At 36.5% G+C, this 22,268-nt stretch overlaps 1 non-coding gene across 1 annotated transcript; it reads right to left on the bottom strand.

Annotated features, from left to right (window-relative positions):
* Nucleotides 1-15,231: 15,231 nt before the first annotated feature.
* LOC145957668 (small nucleolar RNA R71) lies at nucleotides 15,232-15,336 on the bottom strand. Its single transcript, XR_014433711.1, has one exon. It is a non-coding gene; the product is annotated as a small nucleolar RNA R71 (small nucleolar RNA).
* Nucleotides 15,337-22,268: the final 6,932 nt, after the last annotated feature.

Raw genomic sequence — 22,268 nt, 5'->3', positions numbered from 1 at the left:
GCTGGTTCCGTCGCAAACTTTGTGTTCATGAAACACGATCAAACAACGACGGATATTGCGACCGATTTTCTAGCAACGACTTATTTTGGTCGCTAATTGATTATTAATAATCAGTTGCTAATTGATTATTAATAATCGGTTGCTAAATCAGTTGCAATATAGAGACTGATAAATTTGGGTCGCTATTTTACATTTTTATTGTAGTGCGTTTGCTTAAAGAAAATCTTTTGTTTGTCATTATTAAAACTCAAAGGATCGTCTGTTGTCTTGAAAATAAGATTTTTTATTTAACAATAATATTTTAAGACATTGTATAGTCCAAACATCTTATCTAGAGCTATATATGTTATAAAGTTGATCTTAATTTTCTTAAATAGTTAAGACAATTATCTCTAATTTCTATATTGACCTCAAGAGCTAATTATGTCATCTACTATTTTTAAAAAAATACAAAACTGCAATGTTTCAACCTAAATTAAACAATGTGACCTTTACTCACTAATTTGATTATAACTCGAATTCTAGACCTCTTGTTTATGTGCTTCTAATGGAATTTGAAATCTAACATTCAGAGTTACAACTTTCATAGAGACCATAAAGGCAAATGCAACCATTTACTTGCTTAAGTAAGCCAGTTTTTCGCTAAAGCGAGATTAGCTCACTTAAAATGAGCGTTGAGTGAGATCAACTTGTTGAAACCGAGTGTTGAGCGAGAGCAACTTGCTCTAAACAAGATAAGTCTTGCTCGAAGCAAGATAAATCTTGCTCAAAGCGAGTTCCACCTAAGACTCTTTTTTCAAGACTAACTTAAGTGAGGCTAAAGTCATTAAAGCAAGACAAACTCGAGGGACACTATGGTCGTTATGAGTGAGATACAAAGTCCTAACACACAAAATTATACTATTCATGGGTTCCTAACCTTACCCATACCACTCTTTAACACCTTCAATTCAAATATAATTGATAAAAGCATTCCAAAGGTTAAGTTTCACTTATAAAAGGCACAATTTACACATAATTATGTGCTTTATACAACCATTCATGCATTTCCTTAGGGTTCTCATGGGAACTCACGAACAATCCAAAAACTCACAATTATTAATTCAAATTCTAAATTGTACACCTATAACTATCAATAACATCAAAGAATCACAAAGAAGACAATGACACATAATTGAGAAAAACCCTTTTCATACAACACAAAAAATAGAGAAGGGATTGGAGGTCAATCCCACTATAATATACATCCACATCTAGAGTAAGACTACTCACTCCCCCTTACCATTAGTATGGGTGCTTCTTGTATTAGCATCTACCTTTGGGATCACACGGGCAAGTTTATTAGAGGAATATCTCATAATTTTCCTTTTCTTCCTAAGTTGCATGAGTGTGAAGCTATTGCTCTATTGGAAGCAATTAATTAATTGGGTTAGGGACCAAGACATTGGAAATGATACTTTGGAGCCAGATTGCCTTAGGGTTGTTCAAAGCATAAATTATAACTAGCGATGTTTTTGAATTTGGAGACACTATTCATAAGTGCTGACCACTCTTGAAAAATTTAGAAAACTATGATCTTAGTTATGTACCTAAGCAAGCAAATTCAGTGGGTCGCTTTTGGCTATGACAAATGAATTTCAAGTTGGTCTTAGAGAGCTTAGTCACACCCCATTATATTGCTCAAAATATTATAAATAGTGACTTATGTTTGTTGTTTCAAAAAAATGTGATGTATACATATTTTATCATATGAATTTGAATTAATTTTTCTATTTATGATATTTTATATATTAAGTAATACTTTGTGTAATTTATAAATTTTTGCTACATCAAAAAATTTATCTGTGACATTAATTTATATATATAAAACGTGTTATATAAAATTAAATAACATACCAAATCGTACCAACAAGGTATATCTTCCACATACCGATACTTTGTGTAGTCACGTATATGTACTTGTACCACGTACTATAGTGTATAACCAATTTTGTGACTATAATCTTATCTTTATGTTGTATATGAATGTTGAATACACGAAGTGATCTGAACTCCTTAGGTGTGCAATGCGCTATCGTAAAGGACTTATTTGTAGACTCTCACATATAAGTCCCTATGATACAATAAGATATTCCCAATATATACTAAATTGAGGATGTTGATAATATTCAAACTGATCTCAACTCCTAAAGCATTCAATGCATTGTCCTAAAGGACATATCCATAGACTCTCACGCAAGCAAGTCTTTAAGATACAACTAGATCTTCCCGGCACTGAATTAATGAGGATGTAGAACTGACAAGTTCTTAACCCAAAAAAAAGAATAGTGCTTATTCTCACTATTTATTAAAAAAGGAACTACTGACTGTTGTAGTTATAATTAATCAAAAAAAGAATTAAAAATATTTAATTTAAAAACTTTTGATAATTAAAATTAATTAAAACTATAACAGTCTAATTATTATATTTCATTAAAATCAATATTAATTAAATTTTAAAATCTGTAAATAATAAAATAATTATTTTAAATTTAAATTTAAATTCAAAATAATTTCACAAATTAATTATCCTTTTAAAATATCTCAAAATATCTAACACTATATCGACCTAGATTTTTCTAATATGAGTGGAACATGTTATAGTTGTAGGTTCAGCACAGGAGCAATATTGAGATAGTTCAGCTTGGTTGAGACAGCACGCTCCTGCTACCTATGGAATTTTTGCGGATATAGAAATCTATTAAAGAGAAGATCTTTGAAGATGTTATCATCCCAGATTTTTCATTTTTATCTCGTATATATCCACCCACAATTTATGTGAGATTATCTTACGGTTTTTTCATCGTAGGCTTCACACTAATCATCTTCAAACGCAGCTTTCGTTGTTATATATGCACAATCAGAGGGCGTTTATAACATAATATGGATGGTACTTGGTAGTGCTTTGACAATTGGATTATCATTGACTGTTGCTGAGTTGGAATAATTACAAATGAAGAATTACAAGCTATATATATGTTCTTAGCATAGCGTGTTTGGAGGGCATCAAAAACATCACATGCGACTCTGAATCTCTAATTCGAAAATCGCTTTGAGGCTTATTCTTGATGACACTCATCTGTCTCACTGCCTTTATCACAAGTTTCCTTCGGACATATTTTTAATCACATTACCTAAATTTATTATTAGCAATAATTATTTAATAATAATATATTAATTATCTCTATTTTATTATCAAATAAAAATATTAATGACTAATAAATAATAATCATTAAAAATATATTTACACTACTTCAAAATTTATTAATAACAACAATTATTTAATAATAATAAATTAAATTTTTTTATTTTATTATCTAATAAAAATATTAATGACTAATAAATAATAATCATTAAAATTATATTTATAAGAGTAATTATTGAAAATAGCCGATAAAAAAGTAAAAGTAATTTTTAATTTATTTTATTAGAAAAACTTAAGTCTCATAGAGATAAAAACAATTAAATACTATATAAGTGAAAAATAACCACTACTAGAATTTTTAATTTACAGGAAATGTTATTCCTACAAATTTTTCTGCGAAATTTTATCTGCAAGTAATACCTTCGTGAATAATATACTTTTGCGAATTTTAAAATTTGCAAGAAATTTTCCTGCGAAAAAAATTCGCAGGAAAGTTTCCTGCAAAAAAAAATTTGCAAGAAAGTTTCCTGTGAATTTTTTCGCAAGAAATTCTGCAGAAATATTTTTTACGAAAAAAATTAAATGCTCACAATGAATTAATCTGAAACATTTGTTTTCATGCCTCCAACATGTGATACATAATCTTTTAAATCCTAAGATTATAGATTATAAGTCTAACACTCAATCATACAAATCAACTTGTATGGTAAGTGTTGTCCTAACTTATATACTTTTTAATTATTTTATTTTCAATCAATGTGGGACTTGAAGTTTTTTTAAAATATTAAACTTATAAATTTAAATATTTTTTTTATTTTTCCTGCGAATTAAAATTGGCAGGAAAATCCGCAGGAAAGGTTACCTGTAAAATTTTTCTACCATTTAGTAAACATTACTTGCGAATTTATTTTTGCAAGAAAATCTGCAAGAAACAAAATAAAATTCTTATAATATTTTTCTGCAAATATTTACCATGAAAAAAAATTTCTATGATCATTAAGATTGTAGCAAAAATTTCTTGTAAATTATTTTTCGTCAAAAAATTTGTAAGAAATATTTGTAAATTATATTTTGCAAATAAATTCGTAAAAAAATTTTGCAAAATTATTATTGCAAGAAAATTCGCAAAAAATTTCTGCGAATATTTTTTGTAGGAAAATTTGTAGGAAAATAACACTTTTCTAGTAGTGAACTTTCACCTTACAAACTATTTTGTAAGGTTGAGTTAAACTCATAACTCAATATTCACTTGAAAGAATTGAACCAAGAACTCTCCAAGAACTCTTCAAGAACGTAGGAAGCTTCTTCCTCATCCATGCTTAGGCATGGTGGACAAGTTTGCTTGTCCTGGGCACTGCCTTGGGCAGCCAGCAATTCAGAATACTCCAACACATTCATATGCAAAGGTGGTTGCATTATCAATGAATCGAAGCCTCTCTACTCTTCCTAAACCGTGCTGGAAAGGAGAGTCACTTGCAATTAAAATACCTGAAGATGCCTATCAAGAAGGCCTTGCAAGATGCTCCACACATCTACATGGACGTGTCCTCTTAGCCAAAGGTCAACAACCAATCAAGACCGTGGAGATCATTGCCAAATTGACGAAGCTATGGAGCCACATAGGTGGCTGGTCCATCATTCCTCTCGGGAGGGGTTTCTTTGAAATGGAATTCCAGAATGAGCATGACCTTGGTGTCATTCTTTCAGCTGGTCCATGGAGCCTAGAACCGGGGCTGCTAAGGTTATCACTTTGGAAGCCCGACTTCAACCCAAGAACCTATAAGAACACGTTTGCTCAGGTGTGGCTACGGATACTAGACCTTCCACAAGAATATTGGAGTCCAAGAATACTTCTTGCTATCGCCTCAACTGTGGGAACTCCAATCTCCTTGGATAAGGCCACGTTGATTAGGACGTATGGCCATTTTGCTCGAATCTTGATTGAATTAGACCTCTCAAAAACAATCCCCACTCAGCTGATGGTTGAAAGGGAAGGTTTCGCTTTTTACGTGTCATTTGAATTTGATAGACTGCCATTGTTTTGTTCTAAATGTAATTGCATTGGTCATGAGGACGTTGCATGCATGCATGCAGGTGTTGAATCACGTCCACAATCCTCAAAGGTTGATGATTATGGCGCAGCCGTGAGGGAATCTGTCCAAGTAGGTGATGCAGCAGCTGCACCATTGAACGCACATGCAGTCACAACTGCTGCTGTACATGTACGTGAAGTAGGTGCTGGCCCCTCGCAATTAGGCGGTGATGCCACTAATAATAAAGCAGCGAATGCAGCATCTGCTGCAACCTCAAAGCCTGCTTCGGTCAAAGCTAATCATCATGTTGCACCTGCTGCACATGGAGACGTGCTGGTCACGGATGTAGCACTTGCATCAGCTGCTGATCCAGCTGCTTCACAGTCAGTTGTTGATTCAGCTGCTAATGCCACTATTAACAAAGCAGCTGATGCAACTGCTGTTGTAACTTCAATGACCGCCTCGGTTAAAGCTAATCATCATGATGCAAATAGAGCCTTGCTGGTCACGGATGCTGCATTAGCCCCAGCTGCTGATCCAGCTGCTTCACAATCAACTGCTGATGCAGTAAATGTTACTTCACACATTCAAGACGCAGTAGCAGCAGACAACGGACATCATCCAATTGTTGGAGATATATTGGCTACAAAAAAGGCAGCCGCTAGCATGATGAATGCTAATACTAAGGAGACAATTTGTGCAACCGAGGTGGACACACTTACGGCTAATTGGCACAAGGCTAAACAAGCTTTTGAAGATGCAAAAAGAAGTCCAGGGGGTTCAAAAGCTGCTCAGGTGCAATGGCACAATGCTAGAGAGGCTCTTGCTGCACTTATAGATTGCCACAATAACGCAGCTTCGACAGAGGCTGACAGTCAAGCTAGTGCCTCATCAAAATCTGCAAACAAGGTCAAGGGGGCTGCAACAGTCACGAGTGGTGTTGAGACTGCCTCAGTAATTGAAAGCACCCCCCCGGGCAAGCCCAAGCAAAACTTTGCTGATTATCAACTAAGGTCCAAAGCTAAGGTCGTCAAGCTTGCTAAATTCTCTTAAATTGGAACATTTAGGAAGTGCCTCATGCTTGAATATAGTTTGAATGATTTGTTTCTCGAACTATGCATTGTTGTGGCACTGTCTAGCTACTTAGCTTTTTTTTTTTTTTTTTTTTCCGTCTTTACTTTGCTTGATGGGTTTTGGTTTGGTCCCCCATCTGTATTTTTACATTCTTTTATATTTTAGCTCTTTTTGATATGCTACAATGAATGGTGCGGGCCAAGGTGCTAACCTAGTTAGGATCTTCTGTCCACATAGTGATGTATTAGCATATCCATCTTCTTTCAAAAAAAAACTCATAACTCAATATTCAAAGATGATTAGATTACCCTCAATTTATTTAAGTACCAAGTTCAATACTGATAGATTTGAAGGATGTATTAGAAAAAAATCAAGTCTCACATTAACTAAAAGTAAGACAATTAAAGAGTGTATAAATTTTCTTAAAATTTTAATGACAATAATAAAAAATATTAAATGACAATAAAAAATATCACAAAACTCATGCATTTTTTCAGATATTATAAAAGTCTTTACCAACATACCAAATAATTAACAGAAAATATTTTATTTTACTAACATTACATACAATGACTAATTTAAAAATACTGATAAAATATTTTGTAACCATTTTTATTACCATTAAAAATAATATTAAATATGACTAAAAATTCATTTTATTATAATAAGAAAAATCAATCACTTGCAGATCAAAGGAGAAATTCTTAAATAGTCTAAATTACTATATAATGTATTTAAGTTTTTAATTTATTACAAGGAAAAAAATTGATAACATTTGATTATATATGTAAAAAATAATTAGAAAGTACATGTAGTGCAAGACTCCTAATAATTTTTCAACCATGGGAGGAAGACACGATATTTATTCAACCTTCTGTTTTAGATTCCTGTCCGCGAGATCTCAGTTAGACAGTTACAAATTGATTGCTCTTTTAGTTAGGCACTACTGGCTTTTCTCTCTCTATATATATATTCTGTCTTTTTTTTTTTTTCTGAATCATCAAAAAGTAAAATCAACATACATTTTGTTATAAAAAAAATGTGTCTGAACACTCATCAGCTTTTTTATTCATGCATGAAACACTCTCCAATTTTATCTTGAAATATTGTATTTATTTGTCATTTAATTTTCTTAAAAACAACTAATAAAAATAATCAAACACTTTTTAAAACATGTAAAATAAACGCATACTTATTTTGGCTGAACCCGTAATCAATGTAATATTTATTCTTTATTGTTACTTTTCTCCTGCAGTTGAAAATACAAATTCCATTCTTCTCATTTAGTCAATACACGCGACAACCAATATATCTTAGGTCATCGATTATAGTTACGACACAGTAGTCCACACCTACTACACCAACAACAATAATTATTCTATTTTATAAATTAAATGAAACCATCGTTAAACTTGTATTTTCTTAATTCAACTATAATTAAATTGTACATTAAATCCATAAAAAGAGAATATATGTTTCAATATAATTTAATTTGTTTAAGTAATAAGCTGCAAGTCCTTAGATTAGATGAAAAAAAGAAAACCTGATCGAACTCATAAAACTTATTACACTAAATAAAAATTATAAATAACTATTTATAAACATTAAATTTCTAACGTATATGTTTCAAAGCTTCCATTTTTTTCCCATTTATAGTGAGAGTTGAAAAGCTAATTATTACAAGACCAGAACAACGCCATAAAGCAACAATATAAGAATTAAAGAATTTGAATTGAAAATTAAGCAAAAAGGTTTTAGAAAATTAAGGTGCTAAAAGTCTCATCTGTCCAATGCATGCATCAAAGCAAACTTTCTGGAAGAAGCCACAAGGGACCTTTAATTAAACAAAAACTTTTCAGAAGATAAACAAAAACACGAGTTATAAAAACAATTGAAGTCGAAAAACATGTGGTTTAGTGCCTATACTCTTACATCACCATGTCTTATACTTTATTGAAAGCTGTGTATACCAAAGAATCCCTTAATTCTCACACATAATTGACTTCGTTACAAAATGTTTGGGATATGTGGCTAAGTAACTTAATGTCGGCTTGGTCGGCGCGAAATGCTCGAGATGGTTGGCAACGTAACTTGATGTCAATGGTTGGCATGGATGGCATGGTCGACCAGGTCGACCTTCACGATGCACATACCAAGGACACTCTAAACAAGGTTAGTTCCATTAATGCATCGGTTTTATCTCTAATTTTTCGGGGTCCATTCCTTTAATCATGGGCCAACTGCAACTAGTATAAATAAACCTCCCGATAAAGTATGTAAATTGAATCAACAACCACATATAATACGTTGATCCCTTATTGACTTGAATGTCGAGTGTCTTTTCAGACACCTTATCCCACCTCAGATTACGTAGAGCAGAACGTGAAGACCCAGGCTAGAAGTTGAGACACATTAACAGTTAAGTGGTTGATAAACATTGTGTATCCCGATACAGGAACACTTGGCCCCACCGTGGGATCGAAGAGACATTTTTAGCCCAATTAAACTCCAACGATTGAGACTAGGACATGGTAGCTACCTGGAAAGACCTTTAACCTCGGCCCAACAGCTCCCAAACACTGAACACCAGCTCGACATACCCGGACAAGAACAATACCCTTATAGATAGGGATGAAAAATATACCCGTACCCGCAGGTAATACCCGAACCCGTCTCGACTTTGACGGGGAATACCTGGTTTGACCGGGTACGGGTAAAACTCAATATATTAAATCGGGTATGGGTACGGGTACGGGTATGTACTTACCCGCCCCATACCCATACCCGTACCCGTCCTCGTTCCCATTTTTAATTTAATACTCACTTTTAATTTAATTATATAAAAGAATTTTAATATTTTTTATGTGATTATTTATTATAATATGAGATAGAGAAATAACTTAATTATAATTATAATATAATAAAAAAATATTTTAAAAATATCATATTTTTTTTACAAAAAATAAAAAATAAAAAAATTGACAGGTACGGGTACGAGTACGGGTATACCCGACACCCGACAGGGACGGAGGATGGGTTTGACTCGTGGGGACGAGGACAAGTATCATGAAACCCGTACCCAACCCGTCCCGTTGCCATCCCTACTTATAGAATACCACCAATAAGAAGGGAGCCCACAAAATAGAAGGGTTGGGCAAACACTGAAAATCGGCCAAACCTCAATGATGAATTGGGGTTATATTGCCTGAAGAGATGGCCATTATACGCAGGTAGAGAGAATCCGATGCCAAGGAACTAGCCAAGCTCTACCACCAAAATGATAGAACCTGGATCCCTATCACTCCTACGCCCTTAGAAGAGTCAGCCTATCATGTTCCAATTGATCATGTTGCCTGGACACCCACTACCTCTTTGGTGAGTGGCAAAGCCGACACTACAAGTAACTCTCTCAAACACTCATTCTCTAGGAGAATAATGGAATCCACTATACTCGTCCACTGGAAAAGTTTGCCGATTGAGAAATATGATAGATTGATTGACCTCGGGGAGCATTTGAATATGTTCCTAACACAAGTCACCCTCGTAACCAAGATGACGTTGTGTTATGTCGTATATTCCCCACTTTTCTAAAAGGTAGGGCATTGAGCTGGTTCACGTGCCTACCTAGTTCCTCCGTTGACTCATTTAGTAAATTGGCATCTCAATTCACCCTACAATTTGCTACTAGCAAGTTGTACAGGACGACCTCACTTGCATTAGCGGGATCCAACAGGAGAAAAAGGAAATCCTTAGATACTTCATGGACCGATTCGACAAAATTTTCAAGGAAATCAACGGCCTTAACCCCATCATGGTGATGGAACGGCTAATATCACACTAAAACCAAGACCTATCATGAACAACCTATGTAAAAAACAATGATGGAGGAAGCCCATGGGCCAAGGGCCCAACTACTAGGGCTATGGCAAGGAGGATACAAGAGGAGTGGGCCCAAGCTCAAGGAAAGCCTATCACATTGTTTTGTTGGACTTTGACTCAAGCCCAAGTAGATTAGGAGTAGTGTAGGGTTGGGCCTTAGAGCCTTGTATTTTTTAGGCCTTGTATTCACGGCCATTTAGTTTAGGATTTCATTTGAAGGTCATTTGAATTTAGGGTTATTTAGGTTGCATGTGAAGTTGCATTAGAATGTAATTAGATTCACATTTGGTGTGCATTTCGGCCATGTGCAACACATGCACACATGGTGTGACCGAAATGCAACTCAAATGGAAGCCTAATGACATTCCAAATGAATTGCACATGTGGTGATCCGGGTTTAGGCTCCAAAATTTGAATTTTGAATTCAAATTTTGGGCGCCTAAGGTTAAGTGAACCCTACCATGGTTTCACTTAACCTTAGGCTAACCCATGGTTACCTTGACCTAAATTTTCTCTATAAATTCCTTATGACCGAAACTTGTAAGCACTTTTTGAATTAATTGATGAGTTTTCTCTCTTTAGAATACTCCCCTCCGAAAGTCACCAATCCTAAAACTCTACCCGACTTGAGCTCTTCTCCTTGTAGAGTTAGGAACCCTTTCTTCTCCGGACTTAGCTAGAAGCAAGCCTAGGTCACATTGAAGCTACTTGGAGTCTTTTTCCTTGGAAGTTCTTCTAAGGAATCCGAGAAGTTTTGGAAGTGTTCATGAGATTTCCAAGTGGAATCTCCTCAAGTGGTATCAGAGCATTTGGTTCTTCAAGAGATAAGTCATTTTCTTGTCTTTTGAAGTTTGGATCCGTGGTTCATTCTCATCTTGTGTTCATCTTGCTTGAATGATTCATTTATGCATTTATGACTACTTGCTTCCGTGAATCATGCTCCAACTCTTTTGCCTAATAGGAATTTCTGCCTATGATCTTTTGCTTTATTTGAGTCATAATTGAAATTTTATTCGGTCATTGCATGTTTGAGTCCATTTTATTTTGAATCCATGTCTAGTAGTAATGTGTAGCTCTTGTTGTGTTCATCTTTCCTAGCTATGCTTGTTGAACCGTTTTGAATTTTTTTGAATTGCATCTTGAAAATATTTTCTGGATTTGGCTGAGATCCTTAGTCTTGGTATGTGCTCATAATTTTTGTTTCAAGTTGAGTTCATAAACTACTATTAGTTCATTAGTAGTTTTCTTAGAAATTTTAGGTTTCCTATACTAGAAAATGTCTTAAAATTTTTTTTTTTCCTTATCCGTGAGTTTGATCTTGTGTGTTTGGATGTGTGCTGAAAATTGTGTTTACATTCAATTTGAAATTTGAAATTGGAGCCAAAAACCGTGCATGTGCTAAACCAAACAAGCAAGCATACAAGGCATGTTGCATTTTAATTACATCTAAACCTAATTTGCTTGTCATTTAGAATTCAAAATTTGAATCCGGTTTTTGTGCTTCCTTAAGTGTGACCGAGACTAGGTGTTGCATATTGTTTTAAAAGAAAAAGGCAACTCCTAATATAAAAAAATATATATATATATAGAAAAAAAAATATCAAAAGAAAATGCAAAAACAAAGTGATTAAAAAAAGTGCTAAACCTAATTCTCAAAAGAAAAAAGCCATTTAAGGAGTTTTTGTTCACAAATTTTCTTCTCGGTTTGTCATTACTCATTGTTACATAATATTTTCAGCTTATATTATTTGAGTGTTTTGGTTTTGTGAATCAATTCTAGAACCTATCTTAGGTCATTTATTTCTTGTCCTAGCCAACTCTTGTATTGTGTCATCTAAATTGTCTTCTCCTACTCTACTCTTATCTTCCTTAATTCTCAATTTTCTTTGCTGTTCATTATCATTTTTTGAACTCAAGTGTGACCTATGTTTGACCTAGTCTATCTCCCTAGAATCTAGTTCTACAAGGGTCATCAAAAGAGGACTAAGAAAAGGAGGAGGAAAGGATAAAGGTGGCTCTCGGATTTGGTTACTAAAAAGAACAAACACTAAACACTTGGGGCTGGAAATTTGGTGGTTGCTGGACTTGATTAGCCGTGAAGATCCCTTGGAGTTTCAAATTGATTTTGTATTTGAATTTAAAAAAAAAAATAGAGGATTAGTGACGGATTTTGAGACCATAATTTCCTTACTAATTTGAAATTTTGTTGCAAAATTGGTCACTAATTCCTCACTAATTCTTGGTGGCTGTTTTTAATTTCTCTTTAAGCCACTTGTTTCTTTGCTGTTCAACTTTGTATTTACCTTGTAATTGGCCATTTGAAGGAGTGTCTTGGGTGTGTCTTTGGTACACAACCATCTCTCCTTAAGTGTTCATTTTCGTTAGAACTTGGTGAGAGTGGTCCTTGATTGATCTTTGGTATCTCTCAAGCTCTCACCCTAGGACACGTTTAGGTAGTTTTATTCTTGCCTTAAGACTTGTTCTAATTGCTTTCATCCGTCTAGCATATCTTAGTTCACAAATCATAAAAATAATTTTCATTAAAAAAGATTTTGGTAGAGATTAACTACAAGGAGGATTAGTAATTTTTACTTGAAGAGGCTTGGTTATTAAGTGGATCTTAGTAGCTCACCTCCCTCCAAAGTTCAATTTGTATACTTAGTCCTCCAAGTACTTAGTCTTAACCTTGCATAAAAAAAAATTGCTTTCAAAAAATCTTTCATTAAAAGAAACCTTTCTCCTATAATGGAATAATTTTCTACTCCTCAAAGTGATAGTAATTCAAGTGATTACAATGACATGTCAAAAGTAACACATGAATTAAGATCACTTAAAATTTGGAAAGAGCAAGAAGCTAAGCTTAGACAAAAAGAAAAACTTGAAAGAGAAGCTCAACTTGCTCTTTTGGAGGAAGAAATTCGTTTGTTAAAGGAGAAAAAAGAAAAATTACACCACAAGCACCGTAGTAGACATAGCTCCTGATAAATCATAATTTGATATGTATCTTTTCCTTCAATTTAGCTATTTTACATTCCATCTATGGTTAATTATAGGATTTAGATAGATATGTGTGTTGTTGGGCCAAATTGGAAAGTTGGGAATTATTATTCTAAATTCTCGCTGTTTTTGGGCTGATGAACATGTCTCGGTTTTCAGGGCATAACTTGGGCTGTGGTGATCCAAATGGTGCAAACTCGGTGGTCCTGGAAAGCTAAGACAAAGACCTAAATATTTGCAGAAGGCGCCGTCGGCCAATTCGATCATCTAGAAGGTCTAATTCGGTGGAAAAAAAACTCGGTGCGGAAAAGAATATGGAATCCAACTCATCCCACCAACTCTCCCATTTCGTTTTGTCTAAGCTTTTTCCATTATTTTATATTTCTTATGTGTTATATGAAGGCTATAAATAGGCCTTCACTCTCCCATTGTAAGACATCCCTGAATACACCTTCAAATAAGTTACTCTTGGGTGTTCTTCTTCCTCCCTTCTCTTTGTTTTCTTTGAGTTTATTTTCTCTGTTGTAGTTGTAGTTTATGTTTTATTGTCCTTTCCTTTTGTATGCATTTTAATTCTGTTCTTTGCCTCCTCCATGGAAGGCTAGATTGTAGTACTCTTTAACTTGATTTAATGCATTTTCATTTTCCTTGCATTTTCATTTCTAGTTCAAATTTAATGGAAGGCTAAAACCATTGGGTTGGCTTCTTGTTATGGATTGTAATCTCTGTTTGAGGTTGGGTATGTTTGTGTGTCTCTGTTCTACTTTGTTCTTCTTCATTCAACCTCTATATTAGTATGTCCATGCTTAATGGGCTATGCTTAATGACACAGTTGCTTAATCTGTGAAGAGGTTGATGTTGTATACGTTTTCTTAATTCGTGTAGGGAAATCTTGAGTTAATCTTCGCTTAGTTGGTTAACTCGGATGGAACAAGGATTAAGTAGTTAATAGAGCAATCTTATTGTAAATCAAGGATAAGAGAGTTACAATCCGAACAAGGAGCCAATCTATTTTACTTATTGTGTTATCTGTATTTTATTGTGTTATAAACTTAAAATTTAAACAACCAAAATTCCCCCCCCCACTTCGTGTGTTTAAGCCTTTGACAGAGAAAAATGGTCCTTGAGAGACGACCTAGGACAACTTCCTAGTACTACATTTAATTGTTTTTATTTGACCGGATACGACTTCGATCAAATTTGGCGCCGTTGCCGGGGATCATCAGTTTCTGTAAAAGGCTGTGCGTTTTTGTATTTGTTTTTGTGGTGTTTTATTGTGTGTTTTGTGTTTTATGTTTTAGAGTCTTTGTCAATTTTTGTGTGTTTTGTTTTAGTGTATTAATGTGAATGTGAATAGTGCAGAATATTAGAATTCATTTTTGATTTTGACAGCTAGATTTATCATTTTGCCTCAATTCTTTTGTGGTAGTAGCTAATGATTTTAGGATAATATTGGTGCATTAGTTTTGTTGTTTTCTAAGTTTTCATAAAAATCCCCCTTTGTTCACTATTACTATAGTGGTGCATGTAGTGTATGACTAGGAACAGTCCACACACTTTGCATCCATTTGATCCTGAAATAGATAGAACATACCATAGATTAGTTAGAGAGCATATAGTCTCACCTGAGAGTGATACCCATAGTGTGAGTGTAGCATCTGAAGTTGACTCAACTGAAAACATGGCTGACCAACCTGGACCTCGAGAGAGAACACTTAGGGAAATGGCTGCACCTGATTTTACTTATGAGAGTTTATGCATTCAATACCCTGAGGAAGATGTTCCTTTTGTGCTTAAAACTGGACTAATCCATTTGCTGCCTAAGTTTCATGGTCGTGCAGGTGAAGACCCACATAAGCATCTCAAGGAGTTCCACATTGTTTGTTCCACCATGAGGCCACCTAATGTCCCTGAAGATCACATCTATATGAAAGCATTCCCTTTTTCATTAGAGGATCTTGCTAAGGACTGGTTGTACTATCTGGCTCCTAGTTCAATAACAGGCTGGGATGACTTGAAGAGAGTATTCCTCGAAAAATTCTTCCCTGCATCCAGGGCCACTGCAATCCGGAAGGATATATCTGGAATTAGACAACTCATTGGGGAGAGCTTATATGAGTACTGGGAAAGATTCAAGAGGTTGTGTGCTAGCTGCCCTCACCATCAAATTTCTGAGCAGCTATTATTACAGTATTTCTATGAGGGGTTGAACATGATGGATAGAAGCATGATTGATGCAGCTAGTGGAGGAGCCTTAGGAGATATGACACCTGCTTCTGCTAGAGGGTTGATTGAAAAAATGGCGTCTAACTCACAACAATTCAATATGAGGAGTGATTCCATAGTTGTGAGGGGTGTGCATGATATGGTAGCCCCAGATTCCACTGAACACAAAAAGTTGGAGAGTAAGATTATGCTCTCACCACCTTGGTCTCACAACTGGCTACAAATCAAAAGTCAGGTCCACCACCAGCAAAGGTATGTGGAATTTGCACTTCAATTAATCATCCAACTGATGCTTGTCCCTCCTTGCAAGACTCTTCTATAGGTCCTGATGCCCCACAAGCCTATGCTGCAAATATCTACAATAACAGACCAACACAGCAACAACAACAGCAAAGTTATGACCTCTCCAGCAATAGGTACAATCCAGGTTGGAGAAATCATCCTAATCTCAGATGGTCTAACCAGCAGCAGCAACAACAACAACCATCACCTCCCTTCCAAAACAATGCTGGTCCTAGCAGATATGTGCCTCCTCCTATCCTACAGCAGCAACAGAGACAACATGAAGCTCCTGCACCACCAGCTCCTCAACCATCTACTTCTGAACCTACATTGGAGGAGTTAGTGAGGCAGATGACTCTTCAAAACATGCAGTTCCAACAAGAGACCAGAGCTTCCATTCAAAGTTTGACAAACCAAATGGGGCAGATGGCCACTCAACTCAATCAAGCACAGTCCCAAAATTCAGACAAGCTACCTTCACAAACTGTGCAAAATCCGAAGAATGTAAGTGCCATCACCTTGAGGTCTGGCAAACAAATTGACATCCCAACACCACCTACAGTTGTTGTACCTCCACCTGAGCCTTCACTTGAGAAAGAGAGCCATGCAGGTAGTAGTAAAAATTTTCATGCAGGTGGACCTTCTTCTAGTGCATGCACTGATAATCTATATCAAGCTCCTGTTCCTCTTCCATTTCCGCCAAAATCAATTCCAAGCAAAAAGATGGAAGAGATGGATAAAGAAATATTGGAGACCTTCAGGAAGGTGGAGGTGAACATACCTTTGCTGGATGCCATCAAGCAAATTCCCAGATATGCTAAGTTTCTGAAGGAGTTGTGCACTCATAAGAGGAAGCTAAAGGGCAATGAGCGAATCAGCATGGGCAGGAATGTCTCAGCACTCATAGGTAAATCTGTTCCACACATTCCTGAGAAGTGTAAGGATCCAGGTACATTTTGTGTACCTTGCATTATTGGTAACAATAAGTTTGAAAATGCCATGCTTGATTTAGGTGCTTCAATTAATGTCATGCCTCTGTCTATTTTCAATTCTTTGTCTCTTGGTACTTTGCAACCTACGGGTGTGGTCATCCAATTGGCCAATAGGAGTGTTGCCCACCCTACAGGTTTAATAGAGGATGTCTTAGTTCGGGTTGGTGAACTAATTTTTCCTACTGATTTTTATGTGCTTGATATGGAAGATGGATTTTCCCATGGTTCTGCCCCAATCATTTTAGGTAGACCATTTTTAAAAACAGCCCGGACTAAGATTGATGTTTATGCTGGCACCTTGTCTATGGAATTTGGTGATATTGCTGTTCATTTTAATATATTGGATGCCATGAAATTTCCTTCTGAAGCTCATTCTGTTTTTCGTGCTGAATTGATTGATGATCTAGTTGATGAGCACTTTTATGGTTTAGATTCTCCTCATGCTAAGAAGCATTCATTTTCATCTGATTGGTATAACTATCTTCCATGTATTGAGTCTGAATCTGAATGTCAATCTGAATATCAATCTGAATGTGATTATGAGGCATCTGAACTTGATACTTTGGGTGTTGTACCTCTTGGTCTTGATTTTATACAGTCAGAATGCACTAACCATGTTGCAGGAAGTACGAAAGAATCTGACTTGCAGGTTGAGGTACAGGCTATGGAACCCCTTTTCCCTTCTTTGGTTTCTTCTAATGATCAACTAGCACCCACACCAGAATTGAAGCCTCTTCCAGAGAACCTCAAGTATGCTTACTTGGAAGATAATGAGAAGTTGCCAGTGATAATTTCCACCTCCCTTGATGTTGTTCAAGAGGAGAAATTGTTGCAGGTTCTAAAAAGGCATAAGAAAGCAATTGGTTGGACCCTGGCAGACATTCCTGGCATTAGCCCATCCACATGCATGCACAGGATATTACTGGAGGATGGAGCTAAACCAGTGAGACAGCCCCAGAGGCGACTCAACCCTATCATTTTGGATGTAGTGAAGAAGGAGGTGACCAAGCTTCTTCAAGCTGGGATCATTTATCCTATATCAGATAGTCAGTGGGTGAGTCCAGTCCAGGTAGTCCCCAAGAAGACAGGCCTCACTGTTGTTAAGAATGAGAAGGATGAGCTCATACCCACTAGAGTCCAAAATAGTTGGAGGGTCTGTATTGACTACCGGAGGCTAAACCAAGCAACCAGGAAGGATCATTTTCCTTTGCCTTTCATTGATCAAATGCTTGAGCGTCTGGCAGGTAAATCTCATTACTGTTTCCTTGATGGGTTCTCTGGTTATTTTCAGATTCATATTGCTCCCGAGGATCAGGAGAAGACCACATTCACCTGCCCTTTTGGCACTTTTGCTTATAGAAGGATGCCTTTTGGCCTATGCAATGCCCCTGGCACATTCCAGCGGTGCATGCTCAGTATTTTTAGTGATTTTTTAGAAAATTGCATAGAGATGTTTATGGATGATTTTACTGTTTATGGATCCTCTTTTGATGCATGTTTGGATAGTTTGGATAGAGTTCTGAATAGATGCATTGAGACTAACCTTGTTCTTAATTTTGAGAAATGTCATTTCATGGTTGAGCAGGGTATAGTTTTAGGGCATATTATTTCTAGTAAGGGCATAGAAGTAGATCCTGCAAAAGTTTCTGTTATTTCACAGTTGCCTTACCCCTCTTGCGTGCGAGAGGTTCGATCTTTTCTTGGCCATGCAGGTTTCTATAGGCGATTTGTCAAAGAATTCAGCAAGAAGGCCCTTCCACTATCCAATCTACTACAAAAAGATGTTGATTTTGTTTTTGATGACAGGTGTAAGCAGGCTTTTGACTGCCTCAAGGAAGCACTCACCACCACTCCAATCATTCAGGCACCTGATTGGACAGTCCCATTTGAGCTGATGTGTGATGCATCTAATTATGCATTGGGGGCTGTCCTGGCACAAAGAGTTGACAAGTTGCCCAGAGTGATATATTATGCTTCCCGGACTTTGGACGCTGCTCAAGCAAACTACACTACCACAGAGAAAGAGCTTCTGGCCATTGTTTTTGCTCTTGATAAATTTAGATCTTATTTGCTTGGTTCTCGTGTTATTGTTTATACAGACCATGCAGCTCTGAAGTACCTGTTGAAAAAGGCTGACTCAAAGCCTAGGCTGATCAGATGGATGCTCTGGCTTCAAGAGTTTGACTTGGACATCCGTGACAGGAGCGGAGCACAAAACATGGTGGCAGACCATCTCAGCAGGATTGAGAGAGCTGAGAATAGTGCTGAAATCTTACCCATCCAGGATAATTTTCCTGATGAAAATTTGTTAACTATTTCTTCTATTTCTTCTTCTACCACCCCTTGGTTTGCAAACATTGTTAATTTTTTAGTTGCTTCTGTTTTTCCTCCCTTAGCATCACGAGCTCAAATTGATAAAATTAAGAGTGATGCTAAGCATTATATTTGGTATGACCCCTATTTGTGGAAGTTGTGTAGTGACCAGGTCATTAGGAGATGCATACCAGATCATGAGATTGATTCGGTCCTGCAATTTTGTCACTCTTCTGCACCAGGTGGCCATCTAGGCATTCAGAGGACAGCTCGCAAGGTGCTTGATTGTGGTTTTTACTGGCCCACCATCTTCAGGGATGCGTGGAAGATTTGCAGCACTTGTGAGCAGTGTTAGAGAGCAGGAGGAGCCCTTTCTTTGAGACAGCAGATGCCTCAGCAACCCATGTTATTCTGTGAGGTGTTTGATGTCTGGGGTATAGATTTCATGGGTCCTTTTCCTGTCTCTTATGGTTTTTCATATATTCTCCTAGCTGTTGATTATGTTTCAAAATGGGTGGAAGCCAAAGCCACCAGAACTAATGATGCTCGGGTTGTTGTGGATTTTGTCAGATCTAACATATTTTGCAGGTTTGGAGTACCCAGAGCTATTGTTAGTGATCAGGGCACCCATTTTTGTAACAGATCCATGCAGGCTTTGCTCAAGAAGTATGGGGTAGTGCACAGAATTTCTACACCCTACCACCCCCAAACTAATGGGCAAGCTGAGATTTCAAATAGGGAGATCAAGAGGATCTTAGAGAAGATTGTGCAACCCAATAGGAAAGATTGGAGTAACAGGTTGGATGAAGCTCTCTGGGCACATAGGACTGCTTACAAAGCACCTATAGGGATGTCTCCTTATCGGGTTGTCTTTGGCAAAGCATGTCATCTTCCTGTAGAGATCGAGCATCGAGCCTACTGGGCTGTGAAGACCTGTAACTTCTCTATTGATCAGGCTGGAGAGGAAAGAAAGTTGCAACTGAGTGAGCTTGATGAGATCCGCCTTGAAGCCTATGAGAACTCTAAGTTCTACAAGGAGAAAACCAAGAAGTTCCATGACAGCTTGATAGCTCGGAAAGACTTCGTGGTTGGCCAGAAAGTTCTCTTGTACAATTCTCGGCTCAGACTCATGGGTGGTAAGTTACGTTCTAAGTGGATTGGACCTTTTGTCGTTACTAATGTTTATCCTTATGGTACAGTTGAAATCAAAAGTGAATCCACAGATAAGAGCTTTAAAGTTAATGGGCACCGTTTGAAGCCATTCCTCAGCAATCCATCTTTGTTGGATGTTGTTGTAGAGGAGACATCTCTACTCGACCCCGCTACTCTTCCACCATGACTTAGGGAGTTTTCTTTCCCCCTATCCTTCTTTACTTTTATTGCACTTGTCCAGATTTATTAATTGTTCTGATTGCTCTGATCTTCTGTTTGAGCCACATTGGGACAATGTGTGATTTAAGTGTGGGGGGGGAACTATTTTGGTTATATGCTTTTAGGGTTTATTTGTTATTTTAGGTTTGTGTTTTGTGCAGTTTTGCATGTTTTTCTTTGATTTCTGGATATTGATAGTGTGTAGACACTTACTTCATTCTTGGATAGGAGCTTCTTGATACAATATGGTTTGAAATCCCTGTTTTTCTCTGCTTGGAAAGATGATTTTAAGGTTTGAGAGGTTGTTTTAATTGTGACAGATATACCCTGTGTGAGGATTTGATCCACTATCTATCCTTTTTTGTGTGTTATGCCTCTTGATTGCTTGCACAGTTGCCTTGTCTTGACTCTGTCTGATACTTCTTAATTCACATGCATGTTTGGATATGATTAAGGCATTTTGATTCCCATAAGCCTCTAGCCAAATAAGCCTACCTTGAATTAACTCCTCTGATAACCCCTACTGAGCCTATTTCCCCTTCTTTGTTCGAAGCTCATTACAAGCCTTAAGCGAAAAACCATGATTATCTTAACCTTAGGGAGTTTTGGAGCTTTGGAATTGTTTTGGGAATAAGTTCTTGAATAAGTGTGGGGGTGTGCGTGTGTGTCATTGGATGATGTATTTTGGCTAGTTGATCCTTTATGTTGTACACTTTACTCATTACAAATTTCGTGGTTACTGTTCACTATGTACTGTTCATACTCAAAAAAAAAAAAAAAAAAAAAAAAAAAGAAGTTGTTTGAGGCAAGAGAAAGAGGATTCATCATCATAAAAGTCATTAGAAATTTTTGGGTTTATTTCTTGTGCGTATTCTTGACTTATTCCCCATTGCTCCTCTATTTCCTCTGGTTTGCAGTTACTTATCCCATAAATTATCCTCTACCTTGTCCTTAGCCTCATTACAACCCTAAAAAGACCTTTTGATCCTTATGTGCATGTTTATTGGGTGTTGATTTTAGAGGCTTGCCAAGTCTATCTGTTGCTTGTTTTTCATGAGTGCTTTGAGAGTATACAGTTGCCTAGACACTTGAGAGATACAGTGATATAGTGCATCTTGTGAGGCTCTGTTACTTTTGATTCACCTCTTGAGCTAATTAATTGTCTTGCCATGTCTTGAAATGCTTGGATGATTTCCATAAGTGTCTAGTTTCTCTGACTCTTTTTGTGTTGGATGTTGTCTACTCCTTTTCTTTTCCCAGGAGTCATTGAGAATTGTGTAAATCTGTTTGTTTTCTTGTGTGTATTGTTGTCTCTGTTTCTTCCTGTGTCATCACTTTCTTTGATATCTTTGGAATTGTTCTTTGCTTTGCTTTCTTGATTTTGCCCAGGAGTGCAAAAAGCTAAGTGTGGGGGTATTTGATAAATCATAATTTGATATGTATCTTTTCCTTCAATTTAGCTATTTTACATTCCATCTATGGTTAATTATAGGATTTAGATAGATATGTGTGTTGTTGGGCCAAATTGGAAAGTTGGGAATTATTATTCTAAATTCTCGCTGTTTTTGGGCTGATGAACATGTCTCGGTTTTCAGGGCATAACTTGGGCTGTGGTGATCCAAATGGTGCAAACTCGGTGGCCCTGGAAAGCTAAGACAAAGACCTAAATATTTGCAGAAGGCGCCGTCGGCCAATTCGATCATCTACAAGGTCTAATTCGGTGGAAAAAAAACTCGGTGCGGAAAAGAATATGGAATCCAACTCATCCCACCAACTCTCCCATTTCGTTTTGTCTAAGCTTTTTCCATTATTTTATATTTCTTATGTGTTATATGAAGGCTATAAATAGGCCTTCACTCTCCCATTGTAAGACATCCCTGAATACACCTTCAAATAAGTTACTCTTGGGTGTTCTTC

Source organism: Cajanus cajan, chromosome 4 (genome assembly GCF_000230855.2).
Source record: "Cajanus cajan strain Asha chromosome 4, NIPB_CcT2T_4, whole genome shotgun sequence".
Taxonomy (NCBI): Eukaryota; Viridiplantae; Streptophyta; class Magnoliopsida; order Fabales; family Fabaceae; genus Cajanus; species Cajanus cajan.
This window is presented reverse-complemented; position numbering and strand designations above follow the sequence as displayed.